Raw genomic sequence first — 20,194 nt, forward strand, 5'->3', positions numbered from 1 at the left:
AGAGCTTTATTGTGCCCTAAGCTCGCGGGATCTACCTCTTCTTCGTAAAAGGCTACAGAGCCGATGCCCGGATTTGTCCTACTATTTTCTCAAACCGCCTTGAGTAATGCTCTGGTTCACAAAGGCTTGATCCAGATTCTTTGTAAGGCTTGTCGGTGGACTTCCGAGCTCGTGGATCAATGATAACAGTGATATTCAAGCGGGGTTTTCTCAACCGCCCACTACGCCATACTCGCCTGCTTTCATTATTTGGAGCAGCCTCCTCTTCTCTATGCTCAATGTGCTCGCTTCCCCTCGCTTTCAACCTCCTCTTCCGTGTTTTTTGACGACTCTCCCATTTTTACTTTCCCTTTCCTCTTCTCTCTTTCTTCGCTCGTAACACCTTCCACTTCGAGTTATAAACTCGACTTCTTGTTCAGGTGGAGAGGATCTTGTTGCAATAACGGGCCGAGAACTGGTTTGGGGAGTGATGTTGCTGGTAGGTCCATCATAAGTCATCCTGAAATGCTCGTGAGTAGCAAAAAATGTTTTTGTTGGTGCCGAGGCAGGCCGTGCTAGGAGCGATGTGCCGCTTGACGCCTCGAGTAAAAACTTGGAAATTATAGTTCCAAGGGACAGCATGAGTGTTGGTGATGGGGAGCCGAGGTGGAGTTCGATAACTGCACGGCGGTGAGGCTACCGGGGTGAGAAGGTGATTCTGGATTTGGAGGTAGAGGTATTCTGGCTGTATCTTGTGGTGTTCACTTCCCCTTCCGTCTTTGACCTCTTCTGACATCTCAGAACCTTAAAAGACAATAAGTTCCGGACCTCTTGCCCGAACTCCCTCACAATCTCGCACTCATGATCACCGCCTCCATGGTAAGGACACCCCTTATTCTCCTCTAATCCCGTTGCCTGGTTGCAAATGTGACCATCTCTTACTGATATGGCAAAAATTTCTTTGAAGTAAGGGACCAACTTGTCCACTTCCGGTGTCGATCCTTCTCCCTTGGACTCAATCATATTTACACCACTACCCGCATTATGGTTGGGCAGTGGATTTGAGGTGACATTGGGGAGGGAACCATTCCCCTCAATCTTCAACCACCTGCTCGGATTAAAGCGCACTCTCCTCCGAGTGCCCCGCAGCTTATCGGTTGAATGCCCTTGTGCCCTCCATGGTACTCACACCGGCAAGGCATCATACCACCCGGGATACGGCTACCGGATTGGGTCCAAAGGGACTGCACGATTTGGTTTATACCGACAAGGTATCGTATATTTCACCGAGAGGGAGGGGAAGGTGGATCAGTGATTCCTTGGAGGTCTCGGTTATTTTGTGGTGGTCGTGGTTGAGTTGGTGGAGGAGGTGGTCTTGGTTGGAAATTTGTGGGTGGGGCGACAGTGGCGTGGTTGTGGATAATTAGGAAAGGAGGTGGAATGTTGGCGATGGTTTGGCCATGAGAGGGGAATATGGCCAGAGTTATTTTGGGGAAATTGGGGTAATTATTTGACGGGTGACAGAGTGTACATCACCTTCCTTCTTTTGCCAAAATTGGCGGGCTTCTTCACTGTGGTTTTCACCAACTCCCGTAGTCTTCCTATTCTCGATTAGCTTCAATTCTCTCACCGGCTTGGATGATATCCGAGAAGCTATTGGAGGTATTGCCAATCATCAAAGTTGAAGTAGGGAGCCTTCAATGTTTCGATGAATAGGAGCAAAGTTCATTGTCGCCACCGAGGATATACTTCGCAGCCTTCTCCTCCATCGTTGGGCATCGCTTGAAACTTTCCCGCCTTCTCAGACTGTGTTCGAGGTCCCTCCTTGTGGGTGCCGCATCACAATTGAATTTATATTGCTTCGTAAAAGTATCGCTAAATCCTTCCAGGAGTGTAGCTTGCTCCCGCCTAATTGTATGCACCATCTCGTAGCCGCTCCCGAGAGGCTCGTGAAAGAAGTGAATGAGAAGTCTATCGCCTTCCGTTAAGGCGCACATTTTGGCAATGTAGGTCGCCAGTGGATGCGATCCGAAGTTTCCTGTACTTGTCTAAATCCGAACCTTGAATTTGGGTGGTACCACCACATCCGCACCAATCTCGTGATTTACACATCGATCGAACCATACATGTTCACTTTCTATTGCTCTCGCCTTTTTCTTCTAGGCGTATAGTTTCTCGTTATCTCTCGCCCTATGTTCTCCTTCCATCAGATGATATGTTCCTCCAACCGAGCCGAGGGGTGGAGTAAACTGGAGGGATCGGATTGAATGGTGAGGCTCGGCATTTGAGACTACGGGTAATAGGAAAAAGGTGGGTCATTATTTATGGTCACCGGATTGACAGTGATTGTCGTCCGAATGGGAGACCAAAGGTAAAAGAGGTTGAAGCTTGTTGAGGATCATTTGTCAGAGGGGCGGAGGAGGTAATGGTGGGCTAGATTCTCAAGTAGGTTTGTTCTGAGACATTTCCTTCATTAGTCTCATAATTTCGTAAAGTCGATCTTTCAACTCTGAGACCGCCTCGTAGGTTCTCAGACTTGCTCCCGATTTTCCATTATCTTCCTTGTTCGAGATCTTGTTAAGTACACTCGCTTGGGTTGAACCGTGTTTGGTCGACTTGCCTTGTTTGAATCAATATTGATTTCTGTGAGGAATAAAAAATTTAAATGAATTTGAGTTTTGCAAAGAAACTAAAAGCCCTTGTCCGACGAAGGATACAAAGGCGCTTGAGAGCCGTTGAGTCTGCAAAGGATAATCGCCTCAGCTTTATCATGGCATCGTTCGATAGTCTGACCGTGAATGACGGGATTGAATGCGCATTTATGATACCCGTCCATATAGCGCATTTCAATTTTTCACATAACCCTAGCGAGGAAGTTCCTACGGGAGTCATACTATTCATTCACAAATTTTGCTAAACACTGGTCCAAAATCACTTCATTAATCGAGTAATTTGTACATCGTATCTTTTACATTGGCCTAGGCTCGGAAGATTCTTTATAATAAGATGACATTTTCGAGATACTCATATAACCTTTCTTCTTGCTTGGGTGGTCGAACACTTTCAGAGCATACTTGATCTGTGTAATAGTTCCTTTTTCCCGTGCTATCATCTTCTCCAACTGGTCCACATTTTCTTTCACCTTGATAGAGGGCACTTGTTTCTCTTTCTCTTTCTTTTCTTTAGCACACTCTTTCAAGATGTCGTTGATGAGGAGTGCCTGTTTTAATTCAAGCTTCTTCTTCTTGTTTTCCTGCTTATACTCTTCAACGAGTACCTCTTGGTACTTCATCCTTTCCTCAAGCTTACTATTCGCCCTTTCATTTCTTTGACCTCACTTGAGAGAGTTTCTTTCTTTTCCCACTGCACTCTTGCTCTTCGAACCCTATCCTTTCGGCCCTTGCCTCTTCATGGAGCTTTCTTACCCTTCTCTTAAGTTTCTGCTGTTGGTCCTCCCATTGTGTCATTCGTTCTTGCAGCTGTGAGTTTTCGGTATTTGCCTTTTGTAGCGAGTCAACCAAAGCGTTATTAGCTTCCTCTAATAGGGCGCCTTGGCGAGGGTTGTCGCCCTGAATTCTATGGTAGAGCGCTCTGGTCCCTATCGCCTCCATTTAAGGTAATCGTCCGAGGCACTCGGGCCTTTGGGTGATCTCTCCATTAGAGTGATGTTTTCCCAGGACTTGCGAGCCATTTTCAACCCTTCTTCTTCCTTGAGCTCATGGTAGAAGTGACCTTGGTGGTATTCTTCAATGTTAATCACAGATTGGGTTGAGCCGAACTGCCTCATTACTAGTGCCGAATGTAACTTGTATACCGGTTATTCCAATCGTGGACACACTCGTCACCCCTGCATCGATCGTAACGGGTTGGCTTGATGTCCACGCCTTCCTCCAACAAGAATCATGGCTATTGAAACTCAAAATCCGTTCCCACCACTGTTTTTCACTCTTCGGGCTGATCACTAACCGGGTCATCTTCTCAATGGGAGGCTGGTCAAGGTACCAAGTCAATCCTTTTGTCTCCACAGGACACACGTGACTGATAGTCCAGAGGTATAACAACTGAGAGCAACACTTAATGGACCCTTTCCCCTGTTGTCTGCAGTAAGTTAGGGTTAACAAGGTTTCGGCAAGAATTGCTGGTATCGGATTGATCCTCGTCTTTCTACCGCCCAAAATACCTCCACCGTGACCGCAAGTGATGATCCTCAATGGCCCCGGAATGTGATCGGACCATAGATTCCCAAGGCGAGTGCCATGGAAACTTGATCCCACCGCTTTCTCTTGGAGGTAATGATCTAACCGCTTCTCAAGGTACGCCCAATACCATCCATGCGTGTTCCTTTGATCGCTTTCTCCGACTTCACTTCTTCCGGGGAAAACCCAACATGTGTGCCAACCGCTTCGTGTCCGCTCATGCTCGAGGTGTAAGTAGATCCTGCGCAAGGAGTATGGGATCCCCAGCAATGCCTGATATTCTTCCATAGTGGGGACCGTGTCAATATCATTGAAAGAGAATACTCCGTACTTAGGATTCCAAACCGACAACATGGCTTTTAATGCCGGGATTTGGACCTTGACTTGCATTAAGGTTGCAATCCTTCCGTACTTTTCTTCAAACTGTACCTTGACCTGATCGGGAAGCGACCTCCATCTACTAGACATGCACTTCGAGGTTGTTCATTTTGACCTCTATTTTATCCAAATCCGGTGAAGGTAGCGAGCTAGCAGCGCTAAAGCATCGCTTTGGGAGGGTACTGACTATGAGCCGATCTGCATCAAGTTTAGCATTCGAACCTTTCTCGCGATCGACTCGAGGATGCCATGATAAAAATGATGCCTATCCTTCTACAAACTCTTGGTTTGGTAATGCCTGTGAGAAGATTCGTTAGTAAGACAAATTAGGGTAATTTTGAATCATACTGTTGACAGGGTGACACGTACACATTTATCAAAGTAGGAAAATGTGTAGGTGTTTCAGTAGAATTCAAGATTACCCTCACAAAATGAACGAAAGGAAATCAAAAGAGAGCAAGGTAAGAGTAAACATGTCCCTTTTGTCCTATAATAGGAGACTCGATACCGGTAAGCGCTACCTATTTGGATTAGTTCTATCTTATAAGGTAGTTTACTACGCTTTCAACTATCGTGACGGTTTAGCTCAGATCTAATTTTTCTAATATCCACAGGATCCCAAATTGCCCCTCATCAGAACAAGAGAGCCCCATTCTACCCCCATGATATTGTCGGAAAATTCCACGTATCACGGTAAATAGAACGAGTTTCAATTTGAGCGAAGCCTTCACGGATACTAACGGGTAAAACCCACTGCACCGCTACATGACCCCCTCCTACTTTCCTAAAATGGTAAGAAAGCCCGGGTTAGGACCATAGTGGGTGAGGATATTGTGTAAGTGTTCAGTGTGTGAAGGGACACTTTTACCTCTTCCCAATTCAGGGGGATTTTATTTTTCCATTTTTTTTCTTTTTCTTTTTCTTTGAAATGAAGAGCACTGTAGGAGATAGAACAGGCAAAACAAAATAGTTAGTAGCAATAATAATTAGCATATGAGACATCGCCGAGTGAGCCCCTCTAAATATAATTTGATCGGACAAAAATTAAGCCTACTTTTGGGCCTCTAGACTGGGGTTGGGTCCCTAAACAAGTCCCCAGTGGAGTCGCCAAGCTGTCGCAATGGGATTTTGCGGTCGCCCGGACGATCACTCACCGAAGTGGGAAAGAGTGAGGAGTCGCCACCTTAGTTTTGAGGGAAACTAAAGAAAACCATTTGAGAAGTTAAATTAAAAATGAAACCACTTCAAAACAGAGATTCTAAGTTCGGTCCGTAACGGGTGGGGAAGGTGTTAGGCACCCCACCTCGTCCCTTAATAAGGGTAAGTAGATTTAATTGCAGGCCCTTTACAAATTAGTTAGAAGAGCTTAGGCGGCAATGTTAATCCTTTTGGTAGAAGGAATGTTTGATTTTTCACTAAATTTGGATCACCCAGATACATAAGTAAATGAGACAACCTTAGTGAACGGGTGTGAGAATCGGATAAGAACTCTCCTCCGATCTTTTTTAAGTTGTTCATTAAAATTTTGAGGTTGAGACCGGATAAGAACTCTCCTCCGATCCCTATTTAATGTTTATTAAAATTTTGAAGGGAGACCGGATAAGAATCCTCCTCCGATCTCTTTTAAGTTATTTATTAAAATTTTGGGAGGAGACCGGATAAGAACCCTCCTCCGATCTCCTTTAGAGTTATTCGTTAATGTTTTGAGTTGAGACCGGATAAGAACTCTCTTCCGATCCCTACTTAATGTTTATCAAAATTTTGAAGGGAGACCGGATAAGAACCCTCCTCCGATCTCCTTTAAGAGTTGACTTAAAACTTTTAGGCAAGGATAGGATAAGGACTCTTCCGACCCCTTCTATTTTGATGAGACTCGGACAAAGACTTTTCCGACCTTCAAAAATTTAACCACAGCTACGGGTCTTAAGAACCTAAAACTAAGAATTCTGACCTTCAAAAATGCCGGGGATAAGGTTTATGGATATCCTGTGGCCGAACGGGGAACACTAGACTTGATTCACTGACCTTTTCATGTAGTCATTTTACCAATATCTATTAATGACCGATCCACTGCTTCGCTTACTTTGGTCTTATTCCATTTCATGACATCTTTGTCGAATTGTTGTTTACGCGGCCTAATAGTTCTGTTATCTTCCGACGGTTATTATTCAGTTCTCTTTTTAAAGGAGACCTCTAAGTTGCAGCTACCTACGCTTACCCAACCATTTACATACTACAAAGAGTTAGAAAACTGGTTTTCGAAATGACTGAGATCAATAAAATGAACTGATCACTAAAAATGATTTGAGAGTGACTTTCTTTGGGATTGCTTGTGCAGAAATGGTCTAGATGTAAGAAGAACAAGGAGAGTGCGGAAATAAACGTAGACGCTTAATAAAACAAGAACATGAACTCTTATAACAATATTTTCTCTGGGTTCTCTTGTACAAAATACCCTTGAAGAAAGTTGCGGATGTATGAAGAACAAAGGAAGTGCAGAAACAAACGTAAATGATGAGTGTGAACTCTTACCTGTGAGGAGCCAAATATATTGAAATAACTGTGAAGTGATAAACAGTGATGGCGGATTGACCAGCCTGAGAGTTGATGTCTGTCGTGAAACCGAGAGATGCTTTAGCTAAAAGGTAATCGGGTAAGAACCAGGTGAAAGGAAGTTGAGCTTGAACAGAGGAAAGGAAAGCAGAGATGATGAGAGTATGACCAGATAATGAACAAACTGGAAATGTAGAGTTCCAATATTCAAAATCTTTTTCAAGAAAACACTCCTGAAAACTAGTTTCAAAAGTCTTTTTAATCACTACAAAACAGCAGAGTAACAAACTGAATGAAGTTTCAGAGTTCCTCCACGATAATAGCAGCCTCTTGCCTATATTTTTTTTTTTTGTCCCTGAACAGTTTTTCATGCAGGTATTTATAGGAATCGGGTGCTCCCCATGAAGGGTCAGGATTCATTTTGAGGGAGATGGAGGGTCAGGATTTTGAAGTACATGATCGGATGTTCAGGAATTAAAGAGAATCAAAACGAATGGCTGAGATCGCTTCTCAAAGTATTTGTCCTTTTCCTCTTTTAATCCGACGGTCTTGAATCCTCTTGTCCGGAACGATCTGAGGGCTGAGAGTGAAAAACGCTGGTATTGTCATCTTCTCTTTTGATCCAAGGGTTCCGGATTCATCCTTACAAGTGAGATCAACGGTGGAGATTGGGATGTACAGGACTGTCATGACATACCCCGCACTCACAAGATTGGCGGCGATTCTTAGGCGTATGGTGGATATCTCGTCTGCAACGATTTAACTACATCTGCTCTGATTCTGACGAAGGTTATTATGATTTGTCTTATTCTTTTTGTCTTCCGATCCTCCCTAGCTCCTATTCCGATCTCTCATGCCGATCTCCTATCTCCGATCTTTTATCCCTTGATCACCGATTCGGTCCAAGCATTAATTACATCTCGATTTTCAATCGTCCGCCTGCTTTCCGCCAAGCATTAAATGCCCATTTTCCCCTATATATACCCCTGTTGATAGTGGCATTTCCTTCATTCGATTTTTCTCTCTTTCTCCTTGTTTCTTGGTTCTAGCTGTTCCGGGGAAAGTTCCGGCTACAACTGTGGTTTTGATCCTCTTCCGATGGAATTCCCTATTCCTCGACTGAAAATTTACGATCCCGGTGATTGGATGGTCCTAATTGACGATGGTGAGAGAACTGGATTTGACCGATCCATATTGCGGGCTTCGGTTGTACCGATCTCGAGTTGCTCAATCGAGTTCATTCGGCTTCTCATCACATTGAGTGTTCCGACAATGATTCTCGATCCACATTGGGTGTTCCGACAATGGATTAAGCTTCCGGTCGGCAATATATCCTTGGGATCGCTTATAAACCGATCCTTAGATCACCCGGGAGTATCCTTGAATTAGTTATAACCGATCCATGGATCTCCGGAGTATCCTTGGGATAAGTTATAAACCGATCCTTAGATCACCTCTTCAGATAGGATTTTTCACCGCCTCTAGAGATCGTCCAAATGATGTAATTTTTCAATGTAATCGATCTCTAGAGATCGCCACATGATGTAGCTAGACCTTTATTGTAATCCGATCCCTAGAGATTGCCCAAATGATGTAATCCGATTTTTTGAGAATAAAGACTTTATTTTGCTTGCTATCGTCTTATTTTTGCATTGATTATTTTCCGATCTCTACTGTTTATCCGATCTGGTTCTTTACCCGAATGACACTTAATCGATCCTTTATTCAAAATATTTAACTTATTATGCCGATCTCCAATTAACCGATCTCGAACATTCGGATATTTGAGAGAAGTGTCGTAATTGCCGAGTCTCACCAATCGATGCGCCGCTTAGAACCTCGCGAGCATTAAATGCTCGGACTAGTATAAATAGGGAGGGTTAGCCGCTTTTTTCTCATTCCATTTTCGTCTCCCGCTCATAGCTTCAAGTTCTCTCATTTTCTTGGCCCGACGATTAGACTCGTAAGGACTTTGATCTTCTTTTTGTTTAAGTTCTTTGTTTCTTTTGAAAATGAGCGGTGCAGAAGGTCGAGAGCGGCGAGCCCTCCTTCCATTGAGTTCTCTTGGTCATCGTCCGATGAAGAAGAGGCCGCTGCAAGCGCAACCCGACCCCTTAGGGTCCTCGCTCAGTCGTATGGTCGTACCATTAAGGCGCACGCCCTTCTTCAAGGAGAGAGACCCTTCCCATAGACGAGCTTCCGTCGGTTCTTCGAGAATCCGCTCTGCGATCGCTTGTTCAAGAATACAATATTTGTCCCGATTCGCTCGAGCTAATCAAGTGCCATGGCGACTTCGTGTCGATCACTTCTTTGAAGAGAACGACAGGTTATGGTATATGAGGAACGATTAAAGGCGGCCCGAGGTTCCTCTAGACGATTTCTATACGGAAGTCCTAAAACTTCACCGAGCATCCATTGTTCAACTTCACCCCAACTCGTGGCGGATCTTGGTAGCTTTCCGAGGTCTATGCCGAGCTAAGGGAATCAGACCTACGGCTAAAGTGTTCGCCAAGCTGCACCGGCTAACTCACCGAAAGGACGATGACCATCGGTTCTTTCAGCGGCCTAATTGCGGGCTCTTTTCCGACCGCCTCGTCTCTTAAGAATTGGAAGAATCGCTTTCTTCATTGTGAGGAGCAAAGATCCGAGCCATTTTGAGGACTTCCCGCACTGGTGGTACTGTGGACCTTTGCTTCGAATCACATCACCCTGAGCCAAGATGAAAGCCTAATAGTGATGGATTTGAAGAGTGAGGCTGCCACTAAAAAGTATTCTTGTTTGGATGCGGTGACTGCCGAGCTGCACCATTGGACTGCTCACCGCCATCGCCAAGACCGCGAACTTCCGCTCTCTAACCTCGGCATCGGTATTTTCTATACCTCGATCTCGTGACCTTAGCGATCTCACTAACCTTTTCTTTGTGCAGGTATGGCGGGTGGTGAGGGTTCAAGGAAACGGAAGAAGGAGAGAGATCTCCTGAAGATAAAAGAGATAAAGCGTCGAACGACTCCAAACGCCCGGCCACGAACTCCGGGAGATACAAAGTGATCCTCCCCAACCTTCGGTCCGCCGACCACCGGCTACCCGATCTCCTCCTAGATCGGAGGAGCAGCCTCCGACTCTTGCAGCTTGTTCCAAGCAGGAAGGGGGCCTACTCAAGCTTCGGGAGGACCTCTTCTGGGCGCTCAAGCATCGATCGATCGCTTGAGGAATAATCGATCACAAGGAGAACTCGATTTCGCCAAAGTCCCGGGTCTACCATCTTCTTTCCGAGGATCGGACAGTTATCCTGCAATGGTCTCGACATATTGACTCGGACCATGAGCTTAAACGTGGAGTGTCCGTGAACCGCACCATGATCCGAAAGGATTCAACGCTGGGTAAGGAGATCGGAAGAAGAATCGGAGGTGGATTCCTCCGATCCCAACTCTCATCCGCCGGATTATATATCTCAAGTCGAGGGACGGCAAAGCTCCATGAAGACCGGTTGGCGAACGTAATCGTGCTTTGGATGAGAGGGACCGTGCTCTTAAGGAAGTCCAGTGCTTCACGCCAACGGTTACTGTGTCGCTCAACTTATAGAGGAACTTGAGGCGAAGGATAAGGAGCTTAAGGAGAAAGACAAGGAGCTTAAGGAGAGAGATGAAGAGATGGTGACGGGAATAGCTGGAGCCTATGTGAATGCCCACAAGGATCTCTTGGCCGCACTCCAGAAGCGTTACCCAGAAGAAGACTTCTCTTGGATGGCAGACGTGGCTCCTGAGGGCAATGATGAAGACAGTGAGGATGAAGCCGAGGGTGAGAGAGAGAGTGAGCCAAATGTAGATCAGGCTGGGGGTGATCCCCCAGCCGAATAACTTGTACAAATTATGACATGAAATGGAATGCCTTTTGTTCAATGAATGATTGTGATCGGAAAATTTTAAACCATTATTTGTCTGAGTATTTGATTGTATGAGCACAGCAAAACAAAAACTAAATGTGATTATTAATCTAAGTATGAGAGATCGGAAAGCACTTTAAACATGAGATTGGTAGGGAGAAATGTGAATGTAACTTGATCAAAATTTAACTCGAACACTTAAGATCGGAATCGAACCAAAACTTTAGCTCTTAAACTTTCGGAAAGGAGGTCGGCAATAAAACTGGTAGGAAAAGATCTAGTGCCAGTTCATTTCATTTATCAACAGAGATCAGGAATATTCTTGACAGGTCCGGGAATCCGACATCGGGTTTGAGAGGTCGGTAAAATGATTTTGAGAGATCGGCGAGGCTTTAATGAATGTGAGGACTTAGCATTGATTCAATTCTCTGTGAGGAGAGATCGGAAATGTGACCGCCTATCAAAGAGGGACTGGAAACGTGATTAGCTGTTCAAAAAAAAGAATTTTTTATTGATTCTAGGGATCGGCCAAAATATGGTGTCGACAATATGAATATTCAATTAAGAAGAAATATATGTAAACAACAGACATCATTAGATACTAAGATCAATATCATCTACATGGTTTCATATAACGGCCGTTACATTCACAGTTTTTGGAAGAGCTCGTTATGCTATACACCATTATTTATAGGCAAATCTGGAGTTGCAGGTGTAACAACCTTTACGACCATTACGTAATGGTAACAGCCGTTATTTATTGTTACATAATGATAATAGCCATTACTTTAATTATTCCTTTGCTACATCTCTTTTTTGTTTGTCCGCATATTCTCCCTTCCAAAGTTGTTATATCTCTCATATTCCCTCAAATTTTCACCTAAATTTCTCATTTCTTTTACAAAATCTCTTCATCATTGTTTGCTAAGCTAAGATCATACTATAAATTGTTTATTGCTAATGATGTCTAAACATGATAGATTTAATATCTTTATTTGACGTATTTGTGCTTATTATATAGTTGTGTATTTTAATTTTACTTGTATCTACCAATATATAGTCATTTTACGAACTTTGTAAATTTTTCAAAAAAATTTGCGTGGTGCCAAGCCGTTATCGGTATATTATGGCTGTTACAAGCCTATTTCCGTTAACCACAACCGCGATTTGAAACCATGATCGGCCATACTAAAAAAAAGCTAAGGAGAGAAAAAAATGGTAAGGAAGGGAAGGGACCCAGCCTGAATTACTGATACAACCCAAACAAAAAATTGAATTTGATGAAACTGATATATTCACATAATAACTTCCTAGCAATTCCATATTTTAGAAAGACTTAGTTTAGAAGGCTTGTGAATAAAAGATACTACGTTCTTGCTAATGTAATCATGACAACTTAAAGTGTTGAACCTCCATTAAGTGAAACAATATTCGTACATATTGTGCGAATCATTACCAATATTTGAAATAGATAATTAAACCGCCAATACCATATAGCACCACATAAAACAGAAATCTGTAAAAATCAATGCTTTATTCTAAATAACAATACTAACCAACTTTGTGAGGTCAGCCTAGTACTCTCGAGGCATTGTAAGCTGTAAAATCGATCAACACAATGTAATATAGAAACTTATTTTCAACATCTTAATTTATAGAACAGTTACTCTTTTTGCTGTCAAGACACACTATCCAATAAACTCACATCCTGAGCCATTTGGGTAATGATATCAGCAAAATTCGAGGCCAACTCTTCACCAGACACTCTATCCGAAAACTCTACAGAATCGAGTGCCACTCTGCACTTCTGAAACAGCAATTCTCCCCTAACCTAAAAATTTCACACACCAATAAAACGTCAATGCCAAAAAGAAAAAAAAAATGTATATTTAAAGAGGTATCTACCTTGATCCAGCAGAGCTCGTAAAGGAGGCGAAGCATAGACACGGGAATAGGGATGCGGAAGCTTTGGTTTCCGCTTTTCCATTCATGCATATATTCTTCTGTAACGTATATACAGTCAATGGGAAGGAGAGACATTTTGTATTCAATAACTAACTGAGCATTGATATGGAAGAACTACGAAGGTATCCATAGCCCATAGGTTCCAAACGAAAGAGAAAGGCGTCTTTCACTCGAGCTTTGTTTGCAAGGAGGGAAGCGGATGAAAAATAAAATACTTGGGACAATTGGAAAAATCAAATCTCAAAATTTATTTTATTCTAATTTTGAGTGAAAAGAAAAAAAAAATTATATAGGCTATAATTATAAATATACATTTATGACATGTTTATGTTCACACAACGTAATCAAAATTATTATGTTATATTATATATTTAATTATATTGTTTGATAATATAAATTACAAAAAAATATCAAATGTTTAGGTCAATTCACATTTATATCCATAATTTATAAATTAGCTAAACTTTCAAGATTTTTTACAATCCTATTCAGATGAGTGAAATTGAATTTGAAAAATTAATAATAAATTATAATATAGTACTTAAAATTTTATTTAATTAACAAATAAAAGTTTTGGATATAATCGTGATTTAATATAAATATTTGACATTTTAGTCGATTGATTAAATTTTATATTAAAAAGAAAATATATTTTATATTTATTTTTAATTGAAATTTTACACTAAAAAATATTTTTATTAATTGAAATTAACATGATTATTTTTGAATTAAGCCAAATAAATATATGTATCTAAATATAAAAATGTAAAAATAAATTCAAACGTTCTTACAAAGTGTTTTCACCTGAATTTAAAGCAATTTTGAAAATAATATATATTATTGAGAAGAATGTATTTCACATGAATTGTAGCATTAATTAAATAAAATATATATTTTATATATAATTTACTGTAATTGACATGTGTATTTTATTTAATAGATGCTACAATTAATGATAAATTGGGTCTAAACATAAAATTTTTCACTAATTTTTTACTACATTTTGAAAAACCCGTCAATGAGTTTAAATTTTAATCGAATAAGATAAAAAAATTAAAAAATTATATATATATATATATATATATATATAAAGCAGAGAGGTATTCTCAAGAATATGACACGTAGCACTTTCCCTATAAATATAGATGAAATGTGAAATGCTCCATTCAATGTACCTTACATCAATTAATATTCTCATGGTTGCACTATTGTTGGACTATTGTTGGAGGGATAAATATTAATAATTATCCCTGAACTTATATGGTTGTAACATTACGGTCTTTCAAATTTAAAATGTAACATAAAACCCCCTAAACTTTTAAAGTTTGCACAGTAAAATCCCTTTGACTTTTAATTATTGATTTTCTAGTTAGAAATTGACGTGAATAGTTTCTGCATGGTGCTTAGTCAACATTTCTCTCTTCTCTCTTATACAAAGTGTAAAATTATTCTCACTACATGAAAAATTTTTCTATCTATAAAGAGGAAAATGATTCAATTTACACATGGCTTGAGAGAGAAAAGAGAAATACTGATTAAGCTCCATTCTGAAACTGTTCAGATCAGCGTCTAACTAAAAAATTAGTAATTAGATATTAGAGAGATTCTACTGTACAAAATATGAAAGTTGATAGGATTTTATGTTACATTTTTAAGTTGAGGGACTGCAATGTTACAACTAGATAAGTTCAGGGACGATTGTTAAAATTTACCCATTGTTGGAGGGTTGCATTATTGTTGGAGTTATATTGGTTCTCTCTCTCTCTCTCTCTCTCTCTCTCTCTCTCTCTCTCTCTCTCTCCCCCCCCCCCCCCCTCTATGTTTCCTCTTATCGCCTTAATTTCTTTTCTTTTTTAAGAACCATAATACATAGTGGGCTTTTATTTAATCTACCTTTAAATTTCAGTCCTAATTAAAATTTGAGATAAAATAAATTCGGGCAAAATTTTTCTTGGTACATATTTTTCCTCGACTTCTATTAGTTAAACTTAAATGAAGGTTGGAATTTGCAAATTTTTTGAATAGCATGACTACTAATATACTAATAGTTGATAGAAATGGTGAAGAGGAGGAGTCCCGGGTTGAAATTCGAACAAAGATCATGGCATATGTATCTAATTTTATAAAAAAAAAAAAAAAAAGAATTGCATGGTGAGTTTTACTCAAAGTGTTAGACAATTACATTTGATAACTTGTGTAGTTTTTAGTTAACTTCTAGTTGTTTCTTTTCTGTCTTATTTTTTAATATCTTTTTTATAGTGATTTATGCAGCATATCTATATTTAGGAACTATTTTTATGCCCCAGTGGGCCTTAGGTTATGAACAATGTCATTGGAGCTATGATTATGATAAGAGGGTTCATGAGGTACGGTGTTGATGCATGTTAGTATATTGACCACTATGGGATCTCAAGATTGTTTTTATTTACTTATAACTATGGAAAGTCAAGTTTTAATAGTTCCCTTTTGCAAAGTTTTGTTTATAGTTTTTACTATAGGCCTTTGATAGTTAGACATCATATATCCTTTTTTCTTATTGTTAAGCCTTTTGCACTTGCAAATTGCCAGAACATTTAGGAAGAAGGGCATTCTTTGTGATCTCATATGGATGGACATTGACTACATGGATGGTTTTCACTGTTTCACATTTGCCCGGGTATGTTTCCCTTGTATCCTTTGGATGATAAATTCATCCCTAATTAAATTGAAATGTTAGATTACTACATGGCTAAATGCTTCTCATTTTTTTTCCTTGAATAAGCTCAATGTGATCATATTTTCCTTGCCTCATTGCTTTTTGCTACATATCCACTTCTAGACAATGTTGAAATTTGCCACTTATGGATGAATCAAGAATGATATTTTTCCATGGAGCACATTTAGTGGGTTGCATTACCCAAAAAAGGACACGGTGATCTCCTAAGACAATAGCAATTTACAATTTGAGATGATCTCTCCAAATTTTGACCAATCTTCTATAGTCAATAGAATAGCAAAATGCACCTCCTAGCAATCAATCTATACATATGATAACCTTAATTACATATAGATATATATATATATATATATATATATATATATATATATATATATATAGTCTTTTTTTATTAAATTCTAATTCAATATCATTTTGATACGGTTATAATTCGATTATAGATAAATAATCAAAACTGAACGAAAACAATAAATATAAATTCAATTTAATATTGTTCGATTCTTACAATAATAGTTTTTTTTTCTGATATAATTTGGTGTGATTTTTTGAAACCCTAAGGCCATGCACTACCTTTATATCAAATGATTTATAGGTTATAATAATTTTTTATATAAATTTGCGTTAAATTTAATTACTTAAATTAAAATTAATTTAATTAATCTTGAAAAATTAATATTCAATAAAAATAATTCTAACATAATAAAAATGTTTTATATATTTTAATATTTAAGTAGTTTTTTTATTGCTTAGTTTAAATATATATTAATTGTAATTCAATATAAATAATTTATGGCGTTTAATATATTTTAAATTATAAAAAAATTGTGATAAAAAGTTAAATATTTATATTTTAATAAATATTAAATATTATAAATTAAGAATAACTTTTATTCATCACAAAAGTTTTTATACCTATCTCGAAAAAAGTTCAAATCTTAATAAAAATAAGAATTAAGACAATTTTTTTTCTTTTTCCTGCATCATGTAAAATTTATTTTATAGTATCATATTATAAATATAATATAAAATTTCAATCCTTTAAGGCCTTTATATTAAATATAATATAAAAAAATGCATAATATGAAAATGAAATTATAGAGATGCTCGCAAATTGATTTAAAATGTTAAAAGTAAGATCGCTCCTCCTATCTCTGCCCCATGGATTTATTTCATTTTTTTTTGTTTTAGTTTATCATTATATAATATAAATTTATTTATTAAAAAAATAAATTATAAATTATATATATAAATTTTACACACAATCTTAATAATATATTAACATTTTTCTATTAAAATCAAAATATTTAAATACATAAATGCATAAAAATAAATTAATTTTTGCTATTTTAACATAAGAATTTCCTTTAACCTTATAAGCATTACAAGCCATAGCCACTTGTAAAATATTTAAAGTTTGATATTCAGATAGACCATCTAATAAATTCTATTCATAAATAGCTTCACCATCACATTTAACTTGAGTAATTCAACTTCTTTCTTCAAATTGTACATAAGGAGGAATGGGTCTTGCATAATAATTTCTAGTCTTAAATAAATTATATTACAATATTAGTTTATTAATAATGCATTCCTTGTAGTTTTTTACTATTATTTTTATTTTTCACTTATTAATTTTTTTATTTGAGTTAATTACTTCTTATAATATTTTATATTTAATTGAAATTAAGTATAATTAGAATTAAGAATTTTAAATTTATATGTACTCTAAAATTAAAATTTTAAATTTATATAAATTTTAAAAATTAATTTAAATAATAAAAATATAATTATATTAATATTAATAGTAGTTTCCATAATTATTTCATTTAAAATATAATAAAAATATTTTATTCAAAAATATAATTTAAATTTGGAAACTTAAGACATTGAATTTTAAAATTCAACGAATATTATCATGACTATCTAATTATTACAACAACTAAAAATTTAATTTCTTTTAAAATTTCTACTTCAAATTAAAACTAAGCATATTTAAATTTTTGTGAAAAATTAATCATTGAATTTTCTTTTAAACATGTCTAATTATTAAAGATAGTACTTATTCATTAATTTTTGTTTTTTGTACTTATCTATTAATTTTTAATTTTTTTTAAAGAGAGAAAAGTTAATATTATTATTATTATAAAAATAATAAAAAATAGCAATTATATAAGATATTAAATTAACATTAAAGGTTAAAATTATGGAAAATTAATATTCCATAAATACTATATGAAATTTAATAAATATTAATAAAATCAATTCAGCTTACTTTTTTAAAAAAAAATTGCTATAAATGAAATTGGCATATGTGGCAAAGGAAAAAATTGCTAGCAATAAATTCAATTTAATATTGCCACTTGTGGCATAAATGTAATAGTTTTATAATCTTACGTGGCAACACTGGAGAAAAATTGATTGCTTTAAATATTATCACGTGGCATAAATATAATAGTTTTAGAATCTTAGGTGACAGCACTAGGGGAAAACCTGTCTGCTTTATATATATACTAGCGGAACATCCGTGCTATGCACGGTAATATATATATATATATATATATATATATATATATATATATATATATATATATATATATATATATATATATATATATATTATTTTTTAATTAAAAATATTTTAATATTACTATTTAATATATTAAAATTCTAAAATGTTAGTAGTAAATTTTAATCAAATACGTTAACAATTATCCCAAATCAATGAACTTAATAGCCATAAGTTTTTTTTTAATGGCCATAAATTATTTTTCATATATAATAATAATAAAATCATTTTAAAATAATAAAAATAAAATAAAATTAAAGTAAATTAAAATTTATTAAATGCATAAAAGGAAGAGAAAAAACTTTTAAATATTAATTTTTCTTCAAAGTAAATATGAGTCTTGCATTTTAGAGCAATTGATTTTTTAAATTAAAAATTAGGAACATAATAACATGTGATAATTATATTATATCTATTTAAAAATAAAAAAAAATACTTAATGTTGACTTTTCTCTTTTAAAAAATTAAAAATTAATGGATAGGCATTACCTTTAATAATTCGACATGTTAAAAAAAATTAATCATTAATTTCTCACAAAAATTCAAATATGTTTGATTCTAATTTAGAGCAGATATTTTAAAGGAAATTAAACTTTTAGTTGTAGTAATAATTAGATAATCATTATAATATTAGTTGAATTTTAAAATTAAATGTCTTGAGTTGTTAAATTATTAGCAATTAAATACTAAATTTAATTGTAGTAAATGTGTTCCAAAGTATTCAACCTTCTTTTAAAATAACTGCCATTGACTTTTTAAATTAAAAAGTAAAAAACTTATAATAAATGACAATTATATTTAGTAATCAATACTTTTTCTCTTATTTAAATTTGAAAGATCAAAATAATTAAGAATCATATTTAAAAATAAAATTATATAATAATTATATATCACAATAGTTTAAGAAATATAGAAAAATTATTATCAACAAATTTAATTAAAAATTGTTACCTACTATAAATGTGACAAATTTAAAATTCTATATCTTATTTAATTTGTTTTATAAAATTTGAACAATCTCTTTATCAGAAAGCGAACATAAAATATACATAAATTAACATATATATGTTCATTGAGTATAATTAATAAATTAATATGATTAACTCTTAATTTTTCCTAACTCTAATTAAATTAAACTTTTCTAGACATTTATAATAATAATAATAATAATAATAATAATAATAATAATAATAATAATAATATTAAAATATAATAATTATATAATTTATAACTTACATATACATAATTAGGGAATTAATAACTTAATCATAATTTATAGAAATTGTATCATTAATTAATTTTTCTAAATAATAATAAAATAATATAACATAACATGATTAATATTAACTAAATTAATAATATTAATTATTTATTAATATACTATAAAAAAATATCAAAAAAATAATGAAAATTAAATATTAATATAAATTTATTGTTTACCATAACTATGAAAATAAATTTCTATTTCATTTTATTTATTCACAATTTATTTTATATAGCATTCAATATATAATTAAAAATATGCCTTTATTAAATGAATACTAAAATAAGATAAATAAAAATAAAATAACATTAAAGTAAATTAAAAATTATTAAATATACAAAAGAGAGAGAAAGAAAGTAAAGTATTTAACTTCATGTGACTACTTTCATAGCATAATTTTGAATTATTTTAATTTTAAGATATATATAATTATTAAATTTTTATAATTAAGTGAAATAATTAAAAATTTAAGAATCATTAAATAAGAAATTTATAAAATATGTCTAATATTTTTAATTAGTTAACAACAAAAAATTGTGATAATAATGGTAATAGTAAAAATAATTAATGGTAATAGTAATGGTAATAATTAATTACATTAATTAATATAATTATTAAATATAACCTCTATATATATATGAAATAAAGAGTTTTTCCTATATCTAATTAAATTGATATTTTTACATAATAATAA

The 20,194-nt window shown here is 35.4% G+C and overlaps 1 pseudogene; it reads right to left on the reverse strand.

The window, feature by feature from the left end:
- Positions 1-13,029, reverse strand: part of LOC110663303 (THO complex subunit 2-like) — a 37,348-nt pseudogene extending 24,319 nt beyond the window's left edge.
- Positions 13,030-20,194: the final 7,165 nt, after the last annotated feature.

This window comes from Hevea brasiliensis, chromosome 15 (assembly GCF_030052815.1).
Source record: "Hevea brasiliensis isolate MT/VB/25A 57/8 chromosome 15, ASM3005281v1, whole genome shotgun sequence".
Taxonomy (NCBI): domain Eukaryota; kingdom Viridiplantae; phylum Streptophyta; class Magnoliopsida; order Malpighiales; family Euphorbiaceae; genus Hevea; species Hevea brasiliensis.